We start from the raw sequence: 14,400 nt of genomic DNA, 5'->3' as shown, positions 1-14,400 counted from the left end.
ACCATAGGGAACAGGTTCCAAAGAGCCAGCCCGTGTATCAAGGAGAGGTCCTGGTCTCACTGTCAGAGGCCCCACAAAAGTACAAGCTACACATCTGTCACCCAGAAGCAGAGGGCTGAGGAAGGTCCCACGCTGAATCCCCAGATGTCCATCCAGAGTCTGTGAACTCCCACAAGCTCAGGTCCCCTGTCTCTATGGGTTTCCCTACCGTGATCTCGACAGCCCCCTGGCTCATTTCTCCACCCTCTCCTCAACTGGACTCCTAGAGCTGGGCCCAGTGCTAGGCTGTGGATCTCGGCATTTACTTCCATCAGGACGGGACAAAGACTCCATGATGACAATTGGTCACCAGTCTGATTACAGGAGGAGGCCAGTTCAGGCATTTCTCTGCTCCTGTCAGGAAGCTTACCTGGGATTATGCTTGTGGATTTCTGGAGTTTCCCTGGCACTAGGTTTCTCGCCAACCCCACAATGGCCCCCTCTATCAAGATATCTCTCCCATTACTCTCCCTCTTTCTCCTGCCCCAAACCCAACCATCCTGATCCATCTTGTACTCACCCCTCATCCTCTCCTTTCTCCTCCCACCCACTCCCAGTTTACCCAGGACACCCCATCCATTTTTCTCTTCCCAAAGAGATCCACACATCCCTCTCAGGGTCCTCCTTGCCACCTAGTCTCTCTAGGGCTGAGGATTGTAAGCTGTTTATTCTCTGGTTTATATCTAATATCCACTACTTATGAGTGAGTACATACCATGTTTGTCTTTTTTGTGGCTGGATTACCTCACTCAGGATGATTTTTTTTTTATAGTTCCATCCATTTGTCTACTGTAACATCTGATTCTGCATTACCCCCTCGGTACCAATCATGAGTCCGGGAAAAGGCCTGGAGATTGAAAGAAACACACAAGAGACCTGGGTCATTCGAAAGGAGATCAGCCTAGGGGAAAATCTATCATACCTGGACCTATCAACCTTTACTCAGTCTAGGGGAAAACCTAGTATACCTGGATGCTGCATAAGGATTTCCTCCTAGGCAGGTGGGAAATTACCATACCAAAGATGAAACAATGCCCTTCAGCTAATCACCAGGCTAGGGCAGAGGGAGCACAGAAATAAACAGGATGCTTAGCCGGCTAACCAAAACCTGTCTTCAAGATGCACCCCAAGGAGCAAGGGTAGACCAGGCCCTACAGTCTACAAATTTTGATGTCATTGCTCTTTTCTGCTGAATAATGGTCCATTGTGTAAATATACTACATTTTCCTTATCCATTTTTCAATTGAGGAATATCTAGGTTGTTTCCAGGTTCTAGCTATTACGAATATTGCTGCTATGAACATAGTTGAGCAAGTGGCCTTGTGGTGTGGTTGAGAATCCTTGGGGTATACACCCAAGAGTGGTATCCCTGGCTCTTGAGGTAAATTGCCAGTTTTCTGAGAAACCACCATATCAATTTCCAAAGAGGTTGTACAAGTTTACACTTCCACCAGTGGGAGTTGAGGGGAAGAGAAAAGAGTGGATGGGGGAATGGGAACATGATTGTTCAGGATGGTTGATTTGGGAGCAGGAGGGAAGGGGAGAGCAATGGGAGAGATATCTTGACAGAGGGGGCCATTGTGGGATTGGTGAGAAACATAGTGCCAGGAAAATTCCAGGAGGCCACAAGTATGACCCCAGATAAGATAGCAATTTAACAGTTCCCATGACTCCACATCATCTCCAACATAGGCTGTCATTAGCGTTTCTAAGTTTGGTCATTCTGACAGCTGTAAGATAATATCTCAGAGTCGTGTTGATTTGTAGTTCCCTGAGAGCTAAGGAAGTTGAATACTTCCTTCAATTTATCTCAGTCATTCGAGATTCTTTTGTTAAGAATTTTGTTTACATCTGTACCCCATTATATAATGGGGGTTATATAATCCCATTATATAATGGGATTATTTGGTATTTTGATATCTAGTTTCTTGAGATCTTTGTGTACTTTGGAGATCAGCTCTGTCAGATGTGGGTTTGGTGAAGTTCTTTTCCCATTGTATAGGCTGCCATTTTGTCTTGTTGATTGTGTCCTTTGTCTTACAGAAGCTTCTCAGTTTCAGGAGGTCACATTTATCAATTGTCAATCTCAGTGTCTGTGCTACTGGTATATTCAGAAAGTGGTCTCCTGTGCCGATGTGTTCATGGCTATTTCCCTTCTACAGTGTTTAATGTGACTGGATATATGCTGAGGTCTTTGATTCATTTCTTGAGTTTTGTGCAGGCAGATAGGTGGATATATTTGCATTCTGATATATGTCGACACCCAGTTATGCCAGCACCATTTTTTGAAGATGCTTTCTTTTTTCCATTGTTCAAGTTTGGCTTCTTTGTCAACAATCAGGTGGATTAATATCAAGGATTAAAACAATTATGGATTACTATCAAGACCTTCTATTCGATTACATTGGTCCACCTGGTATTTTTGTTCCGATACCAAGCTGTTTTCATGACTGTAGCTCTGTAGTAGAGTTTGAAGTTAGGGATGGTGATGCCTCTGGAAGTTCCTTTCTTGTACAGGATTGTTTTGGCTATTCTGGGGTTATTGAAGTTGAGTATTTCTCTTTCAAGGTCTGTGAAGAAGTGTATTGGGATTTTGATAGGGATTGCATTGAATCTGAAGAAGGCTTTTGGTAAGATTGCCATTTTTACTATGTTAATCTTACTGATCTATAGCATGGGTGACCTTTCCATTATCTGACATCTTCTTCAACTTCTTTCTTTAAAGATTTAAGGTTCTTATCATACTGATCTTCCATTTGCTTGGCTAGAGCTACCCCAAAATATTTTATATTGTTTGTGGCAATTGTAAAGGGTTTAGTTTCTCTGACTTCTTTCTTGGTCCAATTATCATTTGTATATAGGAGGGCTACTAATTTTTTTTTAGTTAGTCCTGTATCCTGCCACATTACTAACGGTGTTTATCAGCTGTAGGAGCTCTCAAGTAGAATTCTTGGGGTCACTTATGTATACTATCATATCATCTGTAGATAGTGAAAGTTTGAATTCTTCCTTTCTCATTCATATTCCTCTGATCTGTTTTTGTTGCCTTGCTGTTCTAGCTAGAACCTCAAGTACTATATTGAGTAGATATGGAGAGAGTGGGCAGCCATGTTTGTCCCTGTTTTCAGTGTAATTGATTGGAGTTTCTTTCTGTTTAATTTGATGTTGGCTGTCAGCTTGTTGTATATTGCATTTATTATATCTAGGTATGTTCCTTGTATCCCTGGTCTCTCCAGAACCTTTATTGTGAAGTGATGTTGAATTTTATCAAAGGCATTGTTATTATCTAATGAGATGATAATATGGTTCTTTTTTCAGTTTGTTTATATGGTTGATAACATTGCCAGATTTTTATATGTTGAACCATCCCTGCATTTCAGGGATGAAGCTTATTTGATCATGCTTGATGATTTTTCCAATGTATTCTTGGATTCAGTTTGCCATTCTTTTATTGAATGTTTTTGCATCAATGTTCGTGAGGGAGATTGGTCTGTATTTTTTTTAAAGTGTTGCCACTACACCTCTAGGAATATGACTTGTCATTTTTGCAATTCATAGGCTTTACAGCCGGGTGGCATATAGATTACTTTTCCCCATGAGCAACTCACAGATCGCATGGCTCCTCGGGAAGCTGAGAGCACATCTCCAGAGACAAAGCTTCAGGTCAGATCCAGACTGATTCCCCCAAGTCCTGTGTCTGGAGTGTGTGACATCTTTAGCAATAGGGTCTTACCTTCTTTCTCTGAAAGGCACCAAGAGCAATGGTAAACAATATTCTGTATTGTTTGGGGGAGTCTCGTATTCCCCTGATCAATAATTCCTCGTGTGTCATACTATGTACCTCATTTCTGGGATCCGCTTAAACTTGAGTCTGTTTATATGACTGCAGGAAAGATGGGTGGTGAGGTTGGATTTTAAAGGCATTGGCATTTTCTTCCTCGATGTCTTTAGAACCCAGAAAGTTCAGTTTCCAAGCCACTACCCAGGGTAACTCAGAAAATGCTTCTACAGAGTGAGGACTGAAAGATTTCTATAATAACTTGACACACAATCTGAGGGTCATTCTCTTGTCCATTCTGCAACTCTAATTTCCTTGTTCTAATTATCTCTGGTTCTCTTTAGTTCCAGTTCCCTGATCACCTTGCTTATGTACACATTTTACAAGAGACTTGAGGCAATAAGAAAAAAGTTACAAAGTTATCTCTAAAGATCAGTACATTCTTGGAGTAAACAATAAGAACAAATCCATTTGCCATGACAATGCAAGGTCCCAAGGTTTCTGGTGTAATACTGTGACCAAATGCCAAAGGCACATTGCCCAGAGAGACAAGCTGCAAGACATAAGTCTTCATCAGACACAGTTAGCAAACAAAGGACCGGCATGATTTTTAGGTTGATTTGTATTAATAACCTTGGTTTAACATCTGTGACTTTCTCCTTGTGCATTTCTGTAAAGTTTTTAACTTAAGATCTAGTTTGAACTTGCTCTGAGGTAAAAATGAGCTAATTGTGTGTAGTTTGTCTCAGACTGGGGAGAAGTTGTTTTCTTGTGTTAGTCTGAGTGGGACAATAAATCTAGTTATAAAGCACATCCTAGTATATTTTCTATAAATCAAAATTATATAGATTAATGAGAACTAATCTTCCTGATCATCCATGTACATATGTACCATAAGAATGAGATGCAATCATAAGATTACATATACATATCACATGAGATTACACACTACAGTGCAGGTATTATGGAGACACCGTAGATGCTTTTGCACGTGTAAAATTACAGATAGGAGCAACAGTTTCCAGAGTCAGTGGTCCCACAGGCCTTGCTTGATTGGGATTCTCCTCCCTCAGAGAATCATTCCTCTGGTAGGTTGACATCTGAACACAAGTATGACCAAAAGCTGAGCACATTAGATGGGGATTTGGGCAGCTGGCAACTTCAGGGGAGGAAGCCGTAGTGGCCACCAAGAATGCAGAACTGGGCTGTCGTTGTTGTTGTTGTTGTTGTTGTTGTTGTTGTTGTTCAGAGGCTCTCTGAGTGGGCAAGGTTTGGAGAGAGGAACAGGAATGGGACTTTCCAGAACATGAAGGGCTAAGTTGGATGTTCCAACTGAACATTCTGATCTTTTTGATTATTCGGGTGTTTGTTCAAATCTGGCTACTTCCTGTTGACCTGGGACAATGTGGGGAGGGAGAGTCAGGAGATAGTGAGCTGACACTTGGCAAAAGGCATGGGTAAAGAACATTTGGTTAACTGCCACCTTGGAGACCTCACAAATCTTCGTGGAGGAAGCAGAGAGGACAAGTTGCTTGGAGAAAAGAAAAACAGACGATTACAACTGTCTCTATGGGTGGATCTAGCCATGGGAAGAGTGAAGACTGCCAGAAAGAACAGAACAGAGTTTTTCCCTGGTTGTATTGGAAAAGTTCTTCACACAATGTGTGGAGTGACTCGATATTAGCTTGCTTCAGGCCAGACTTGTTGATCCAGCAGCAGCAGCAGCACTCCTTCCCCAGGACCATGCGGGTATCTGTAAGACAGCTGGGACAGATTTACACCTTGGTGTCATAGCAAAGGCTAAGGCTTTAGGTTAAAGGGCATGAACATTTTGAGGGGAAAATCTAGTCCAGAAGACAAAAGAGACAAAGGTGAATGAACAAGACACAAGAGCAAATAGGCTTGACCATCACAGCCCCTCACTGAGACTTTCTGGAAAAAAAAAAAACAAAAAACAAAAAACAGAGCGTGGAGGGGTCCCAGTTGCTGGAGAGACCATTCATCCTGGGTAGGTGCCTGCTTGAGCCTGGAGAGGTAGTACCAGCACGTACGTCCCAGGAACTTGGCAGTTGACAGGGTGATGAAGATCACAGGGCAGGGTCCTGTCCACTGGGGCTCTAGAGACATAGAAGATAACTACCTGAGGAGTACCTGGCCCCCCAGGGAGAGTGTGGTGGGTTCAGGAGCAGCTGGGTCCATTGGCATGGGAGCAAGTATGGGGAGCTACAGAGTGCCAGCCTCAGTATTCTTTCAGGGTTCAGAATAGGACTTCTATAACAAGCAAAGACTAGCTTGGGAATGGTATCTCAAGGGTAAAAGAAACTGACTAACATAGGCATGTTTTTTTTCTGCAAGTTTCTTATTTTTAATTTTAATTTTTTTAAAAAAGAAAACAACTATCTTTTTTCATTTTACATAACAATCCCAGTTCCCACTCACTCCTCTCCTCCCATTTCCTCCACATTCACTCCAAACCCACCTCCCCCCATCCACTCCTCAGAGATGGTAAGGCACATTGCTTTGAGGAAGGCCCAAGGACCTCCCTACTATATCTAGGCTGAGCAAGGTATCCCTTCAAAGAGAATGGGTTCCAAAAAGTAGGGATAAATCCTGGTGCCACTGCTAGAGACACTGAAGTCTGCCCCAGCCATACAACTGTCACCCACATTCACAGGGTCTAGTTTGGTCCTGTGCTTGTTCTTTCCCTGTCTGACTGGAATTGTGAGCTCCCATTAGCTCAAGTAAATAATAAAGTAAGTAATAAAACTGTTTCAGTGGGTGTCCCCATCATGGTCTTGACCTCTTTGCTCATATTCTCACTCCTCCCACTCTTCAACTGGACTTTGAAGCTCAGCACAGTGATCTGCTACAGGAGTTGCTGGATAAGGTTCTGTGATGATATTTAAGATAGTCATCAATCTGACTACAGGACAAGGCCAGTTTGGTAACCTCTCCACTATTGCTTAGGGTCTTAGCTGTGGTCATCCTTGTGGATTCCTGGGAATTTCTCTAGTGCCACGTTTCTTGATAACCACATAATGGCTCCCTCAATCATAATATCTCTTTCCTTGCTCTCATCTCTGTCCTTCTTCCATCTCGATTATTCCATTCCCTCAAGTTCTCCTCTCTCTCCCCTTCTCTGCTCCTCCTCTACTTCCACCCTTTATTCTTCCCCAACCCCCATGCTCTCAATTTTGTCAGGAGATCTTGTCTATTCTCCTTTTCCAGGAGGATCTATGTATGTTTTTCTTAGGGCTCACCTTGTTACTTAGCTTCTTTATGGACTACAGGCCCATTATCCTTTGCTTTGCAGCTAATATCCATGTATGAGTGAGTATATATCATGCTCATCTTTCTGGGTCTGGGTTACCTCACTCAGGACAGTTTTTTCTAGTTCCATCCATTTACATACAAATTTCAAGATCTCATTGTTTTTTACCATATTTTCATTGAGGGAGCCATTATGGGGCTAGCAAGAAACCTGGCACTAGAGAAAGTCCCAGGAATTCAAAGGGATGACCACAGCTAAGACACTAAACAATAATGAAGAGGGTGCCCAAACTGACCTTGCCCTGTAGTCAGATTGATGACTATCTTAAATGTTATCATAGAACCTTCATCCAGCAATTGATGGAAGCAGATGCAGAGACCCACAGCAGAGCACTGGGCTGAGCTCCCAAAATCCAGTTGAAGAGTGGAAGGAGTAAAAATATGAGCAAAGAGGTTAAGATCACAACTACAAGGCAGGTGATGTGTAAGCTGATCCCTTGACATGGGAACAGCTCTGACTTGACACATGATAAATCTTGTTGGTTACAGAGTCCTCATGACTCTCTATCCATGCCATCCTTTCATATGGATAGAGATTTATATTACAGTTTGATTACACAATCCAAACGAACTTATAAAGTAACAGATGCTTTTTACCCACTTAAACATAAAGCAAAAAATCATCTCTAACTGAATTGTGCATTCCTCACAACACATTCCATACTTGTGTTAATGCAAACATATATGTTAACTTTGAAAGTTCATATATTTCACAGCAAGGAGACCAGACTGCTGTGGGACAATGGTCTTGTACCCTATAAAGATCTATCAGTTGTAGTATTTTAATAAAACACTGATTGGCCAGTAGGAAGTATAGGCGGGGCAACAAGGCAGGAAGTATAGGCAGGGCAACCAGAATAGGAGGACTCTGGGAAGAGGAAAGAGTCAGTCAGCAGTCATAACCCAGCCACAGAGGAAGCAAGATGAGAATGCCTCACTGATAAAAGGTACCAAGCCACATGGCTAACACAGACAAGAATTATGGATTAAAGTATGATGTAAGAGTTAATAAGAAGCCTGAGCTAATAGTACAACCAGTTTATAATTAATGTAAGCCTCTGTGTGTTTCTTCGGTACTGAACAGTTGTGGGACCAAGAGGAACAGAAACCTCTGCCAATACCAGACACCAATGAAAATGGGTGGTCCAGGTGATCCAGCATCTCAGAATGCCTCTGCATTCAGAACAACTTCAAGGCTGCTGGCTGAGATGGTCCAGCCTCAGAGACTGTTCCAGCCATGACTTCAGATAAGATTTGCATTTTCCCATTGCACAGAGACTGAACAACAAATAACACACCTAGTTATTCCAGGACTTGATCATTATTCCAATTTTCACAGGGTCTCCTGGAGATGCCAATACCCACAGACAATAAGAAGCAGTCTAGAGAACATGATGCCCACATTCCCAAGAGGTGGGATGGATGACTTTTGGTCATTTGATGGGTTATTGATGTTTGTCATTATTTAGGGGATTGGTTACAAGTTGTTATTGGCCATGGTCAGGAAAACAAGCTAAATAAAGGATTAGATTCAAGGATCTCTTTCTGAAAGAAAAAAGGGGGATATAGTATAAAAATATGAGATAAAAAGAATAGATTGTTGAGTCTACTTTTAATCAACCACTAGCCTCAAATATTTTTACATTGGTATAGACTTTTGTAAATTGATACAAATGTAAGGTTACTTTTGTAATTCTGTATATATGTTCCTATTCTTGTTTAAAGTATTGTGCCTATGTTCATTTTTAAAGGTTATGTAAAGTTTTAGTCTTTGAAAGCTATTTAGGATAATAAATACAGTTTAATAGTCATCAATAATTATCAAATGTAGCGAATTAGGTCAGTATGATAAGTAACCAGGCTAGCTCAAGAGTAACAGGAATACTTTAACGGTTAAAGAGGGAAAAACTTACACTACAAGAATGGGAGTTCTGAAATCTGATAGGTCCGGTGGGCACCACAAAAAGAGAGGGCGCGCACCTGCATCTCCCAGTTTTTCTACCTGGGCTCCAGGTGGCTACACCCTAACCAAATGTGATTGGTTGAGCTTCCCCATCATCTCCCCCTTTTGTCTAAACAAGATCAATCCAAACCCAATACAACAATATACAATAGGAACAAAAACCAAATATAAAATTACAAGCAATAAACAATATTAAGCTAGAAATGCATAACAAAAGTTTTACTAAGCATTATATCCTTCTGGGATCTTTTACAGAGTTGAAGACTAGTCATAGTCATAGTTTTCTTTAGTTATGATAGAAGATAAGTTAGGTACATAGCTTTAGACTCATCCAGATAGAATAAATAATGGAATATTTTCTCCCAATATGCCAAATACAAATGGACTAGACTTTGTAAATGTAATTCTTACCTGATAATTGTTCTTAGTATATGTACTTTTACTATGTTATAGTTAGAATCTTTCCTTTTTATTTAGATAAAAACGGGGACATGATGTGGGATAATATTTTTGTACATTGTGTATTAAACCAATTATTTAGATTGGTTTAATTTAAAAAGCTGAACATCCAATAGCTAGGCAGGATTTTCAGGGTAGAGAGGAGTCTGGGAGAAGAAGGAGAGAGTTATGAGGAGATGCCAGGGATGCAGAGCAAGCAACACGGGTTTTGCAAGATAAAGGTAATCTAGCCACATAGAAGAATGTAAATTAAAAGATATGGGTTAATTTAAGCTATAAGAACTAGTTAGAAACAAGCCTAAACTATCAGCCAAGCATTCATAAAAAATAAGAAGTCTCCATGTGGTTATTTGTGAGCTGGCAAACTAAACATAAAAATTTGTCTAGAATTCGGGCCAAGGAGAGGGTGTCCCCAAAGTGACTGAGGATATCATGGCCAAGTAAAGGCACCAGACAAACAGGTATGACTAGAAAAGCATATGAGAAGAGTTGTCTTGCAAGAATGCAAAGAAGTGGCAGATTCTTAGGTGGGATGGAGCCTTGTGGACATCCCTTTGGCCCTCTGTGGGAGTGCTGCTAGCCTCAGAGCAGCTGTCAAGGCATGAGATTGCATAGCCTTTTGTCCCTTACTGGGAAGACTCGACTGCCTCCTCTCAAGCGTTAAAAACCTTAATAACCATTTTCACCAACAGAATAGAAGATACAATAGAGGAAATTGATACATTGGTCAAAGAAAATGTTAAGTCAAAAAAAAAAAAAACCTGACTCAAAACATCCAGGAAAAAAAGACCAAACCTAAGAGTAATAGAAAGATAAGGAAAAGAATCCCAGCTCAAAGGCCCAGAAAATATATTCAACAAAATCATAGAAGAAAATTTTCCTAACCTAAAGAAGGACATGCCTTTAAAGATACAAGAAGTTTACAGAACACCAAATAGATTGGACCAGAAAAAGTCCCCTCACCACATAATAATCAAAACACTAAACATACAGAACAAAGAAAGAATATTAAAACCTACAAGGGAAAAAGAGTAAGTAACATAAGAAGGCATTCCTGTAGTGGCATTTCACTTGCATTCTAACAAATAAAGCTTGCCTGAAGATTAGAAAGGAAAACAGCCCCACTAGTAAGCCTTACATAAGGCAGTGTTAACACACACCTTTAATTCCAGTGACCACACTGATTGCCATAGAAACAGGGCAGTGCCTGCCTTTAATCCCAGCAGTGCACACCTTTTATCCCAGCACTAGAGAAGATTATAAAATTGGAAGAAATAGCTCTCAAACACAGTCTCATTCTGAGATTCCTGGAGGCAGGATTGTTGTTTCAAACTGAGGTCAGTTTGAAGAGTCAGTGGCTGGTTGCTTTGCTGTTTGGGTCTTCAGGTTGAATCCCAATTTCTCTCTCTGAGTTTTTATTAATCATGCTTCATAGACCTGTTAGAATTACACCCAATTCCTCAATGGAGACACTAAAGGTCAGAGGGGCCTGGACAGATGTTCTCCTGACTCTAAGAAACCTCAGATACCAATCCAAACTACTATATCCAGCAAAATTTTCAGTCACCATAGATGAAGAAAACAAGATATTTTATAATAAAATCAAATTTAAGCCCTATAGAAGGCACTGGAAGTAAAACTCCAGCTCAAGGAGGTTAACTACACACATGAAAACACAGTAAATAAATAATCTCACACCAAAAACAAACAAACAAACAAACAAAAGAAGGGAAACACACAAACATTCACACACTACCAACAACAACAACAAAAATAACAGGAATTAACAGTTTTTGGTCATTGATATCTCTCAATTCATGACTGGACTCAATTCATAAAAAGACACAGACTATCAAACAAATGGATGTAAAAATTGAATCTATCCTTCTGATGCATACAAGAAACACCTCTCAACATCAAAGATAGACATTATCTCAGAGTGAAGATTTGGAAAAAGATTTTCCAAGCCAATGAAGCTAAGAAACAAGTTGGTGGAGCTGTCCTAATAGCTAACAAAACAGACTTCAAACCAAAATTAATCAAAAGAGGGCACTTGATATTCAACAAGGGAAAGATACACAAGATTATTTTTCAATCCACTGAAGATTAAAGCTGAATTTTAACAACAAGAGAAAGCCTACAAACCCATGAAAACTAAACAACTCTCTATCAAAAGACTGCTGGGTCATAGCATATGCCACATAATAATCAAAACACTAAACATACAGAATAAAGAAAGAATATTAAGAGCTGAAAAGGAAAAAAAGGTCAAGTAACATATAAAGGCAGACCATTCAGAATTACACCTGATTTCTCACTGGAAACAATGAAAGCCAGAAGGTTGTGGTCAAGCTTTATGCAGACATTAAGAGACCACAGATGCCAACCCAGACTATTATACCCAGCAACACTTTCAATCACCATAAAAGGACAAAACAAGATATTCCATGACAAAACCAGATTTAACCAATACCTAGCCTCAAACCTAGCCCTACACAAAGTACTAAAAGGAAAACTCCAACCCAAGGAAGTTAGCTACATCAACAAAAACACAGACGATTGATGATCTCACAGCAGCAAATCCCAAAGAAGGGAAAAACACAAAAATTAACATCACCAATAATAAAAACTGAATTAACAGGAGATAGCAATAACTGGTCATTAATATCCCTTAATATAAATGGACTCAACTCACCTATAAAGAGACACAAGCTAACAGATTGGATATGAAAATAAAACCCATCCTTCTTCTGCATACAAGAAACACACCTCAACCTCAAAGACAGACATCGTCTCAGAATAAAGGGTTGGGAAAATTTTTTTCAACCAAATGAACCTAAGAAACAAGCTGGTGTAGCTATCCTAATATCTAACAAAATAGACTTCAAAGTAAAATCAATCAAAAGAGACAAAGAAGGACATTTCATATTAGTCACAGGAAAAATCCATCAAAAGGAATTCTCAATGCTGAACATCTATGTCCCAAATACAAGGGCACCCTCATATGTAAAAGAAACACTTCTAAAGCTTAAATCATACTTTAAACCCCGCACACTAATAGTGGAAAACTTCAGCACTCCACTCTCACCACTGGACAGGTCAGTCAGACAAAACAGAAAAATAAGGGAACTAACAGAAATTATGACTCAAATGAACTTAACAGACATCTATAGAATATTCCATTCAAACATAAAAGAATATACTTTCTTTTCAGCACCTCATGGAACCTTCTCAAAAATTGACCACCTACTCAGTAACAAAACAAACCTCAACAAATACAAAAAAAAATGGAATAACCCCATGTATCTTATCAGATCACCATGACTTAATTTAAACTAGAATTCAACACCAACACTAATTCCAGAAGGCCCACAAACACATAGAAATTAAACAATGCTCAGCTGAATCATCAATGAGTCAAAGAAGAAATAAAGGGAGAAATTAAGGACTTCTTAAAATTCAATGAAAATAAACCCAGGATAGCCAAAACAATCCTGTACAATAAAAGAATTTCAGCTAATGTTCTCTATAGGGATAGATTTACCAGCTAGTTAGATGACAAATAGACGAAAGACAGGCAAATAGATAGACAGACAGACAGATACAAAGATACATACATACATACAGATGTTAGGTAGTTATAGATGATCAATAAATATAGAAACATACCCCACAATAGTTGTGTATATGCTATATAGACAGAGAAACTTTCAGTAGCTTTCAGTCCAAGAAACTAAATGATTATAACAAGAGGGATAAGACACAGTCCAAGACCGAGGTTGAAGGTATTAAAGTTCCTTAGAAACCTGTTGATGAGACTCTATATTCAAAGCTGAAAACCGTGGAGTCTGAATTTCACAGGTGGTTGTAGCAGCAAATAAACAAAATAAAACCAACAAAAAATACAGCCAATGAAAGTTAGCTAAAGATAAAACAGATAACATAAACAAACCCACATTATCCAATGAGATAGAGACAGTAATTTAAAATCTCCCAACTTATAAAGGTTCTGAGCCAGACAGATCCAGCACAAAACTCTACCAGACATCCAAGGAACAACACCAATACTCCTCAAATTATTCAATTAAATAAAAGAGGAGGGAAAATTCTTATTACCAAATCAGTATTAACCTCATACTAAAGCCAAAGACTCAATAAAAAGAAAATATAGGCCAGTGTTTCTGATGAACATGGATGCAAATATTCCAATAAAATAATTGCAAACCAAATTCAAGAACATACTAAAAAAATTTACTTGATTTTTTTTATTTTTTAATATTTGCTGTTCTTTACATATGATAGTAATTAATCCCCTGTCTGATATTTATTTTGCAAAGTTCTTTTACTCCATTCTTCAGGTTACCTCTTCACTCTGGCAAATTGTTCCATTTGTTGCACACAATAAGCAGCTGAGGCTGTTGATGAGTATTTGAAAATGAGCATTGTTGAAAAAAGTCTTTCCTATTTCTACATATTAAGATATTTTCATCTATGCTTTCTTCTAGCAATTTAAAATTTTCACGTTATAGACGAATATCTGAGGTTTGTCTTGAATAGATTTTTGCCCAAGGTACAAGACACTGTTAGGGTACATGAGTCATCCCATAAAAGACTGTCATTCACAAAAACCATCAACAAACGGGTTTATTTATTATGCCAGCATATGCAGGGTGGTTTACTTGCATAAACTGGTGACCACCGGAGAGGAGAGTATTGGATCTTTTTAAGCACAGCTAAGGGGAGTTTCATGAACAGTGAAGTCATCTTAAATGTAATTGGTTAAGTAAGTTATATTAGTATATTTTCAATTGACTGAGGTTTTATCTTTGGG

General features: G+C 39.3%; 1 long non-coding RNA gene across 1 annotated transcript in view; it reads right to left on the bottom strand.

The window, feature by feature from the left end:
* Positions 1 to 14,400, bottom strand: part of LOC146893515 (uncharacterized) — a 103,751-nt gene that overhangs the window by 54,563 nt on the left and 34,788 nt on the right. The window contains exon 2 of the long non-coding RNA XR_015738408.1: positions 755 to 886. This is a non-coding gene — a long non-coding RNA (uncharacterized LOC146893515). The remainder of the gene's footprint in view (positions 1 to 754; positions 887 to 14,400) is intronic.

Source organism: Myodes glareolus, chromosome 7 (genome assembly GCF_982192425.1).
Source record: "Myodes glareolus chromosome 7, mMyoGla1.1, whole genome shotgun sequence".
Lineage (NCBI taxonomy): Eukaryota > Metazoa > Chordata > Mammalia > Rodentia > Cricetidae > Myodes > Myodes glareolus.
Note: the sequence above shows the minus strand (reverse complement) of the source record. Positions and strands in the feature narration are given on the sequence as shown.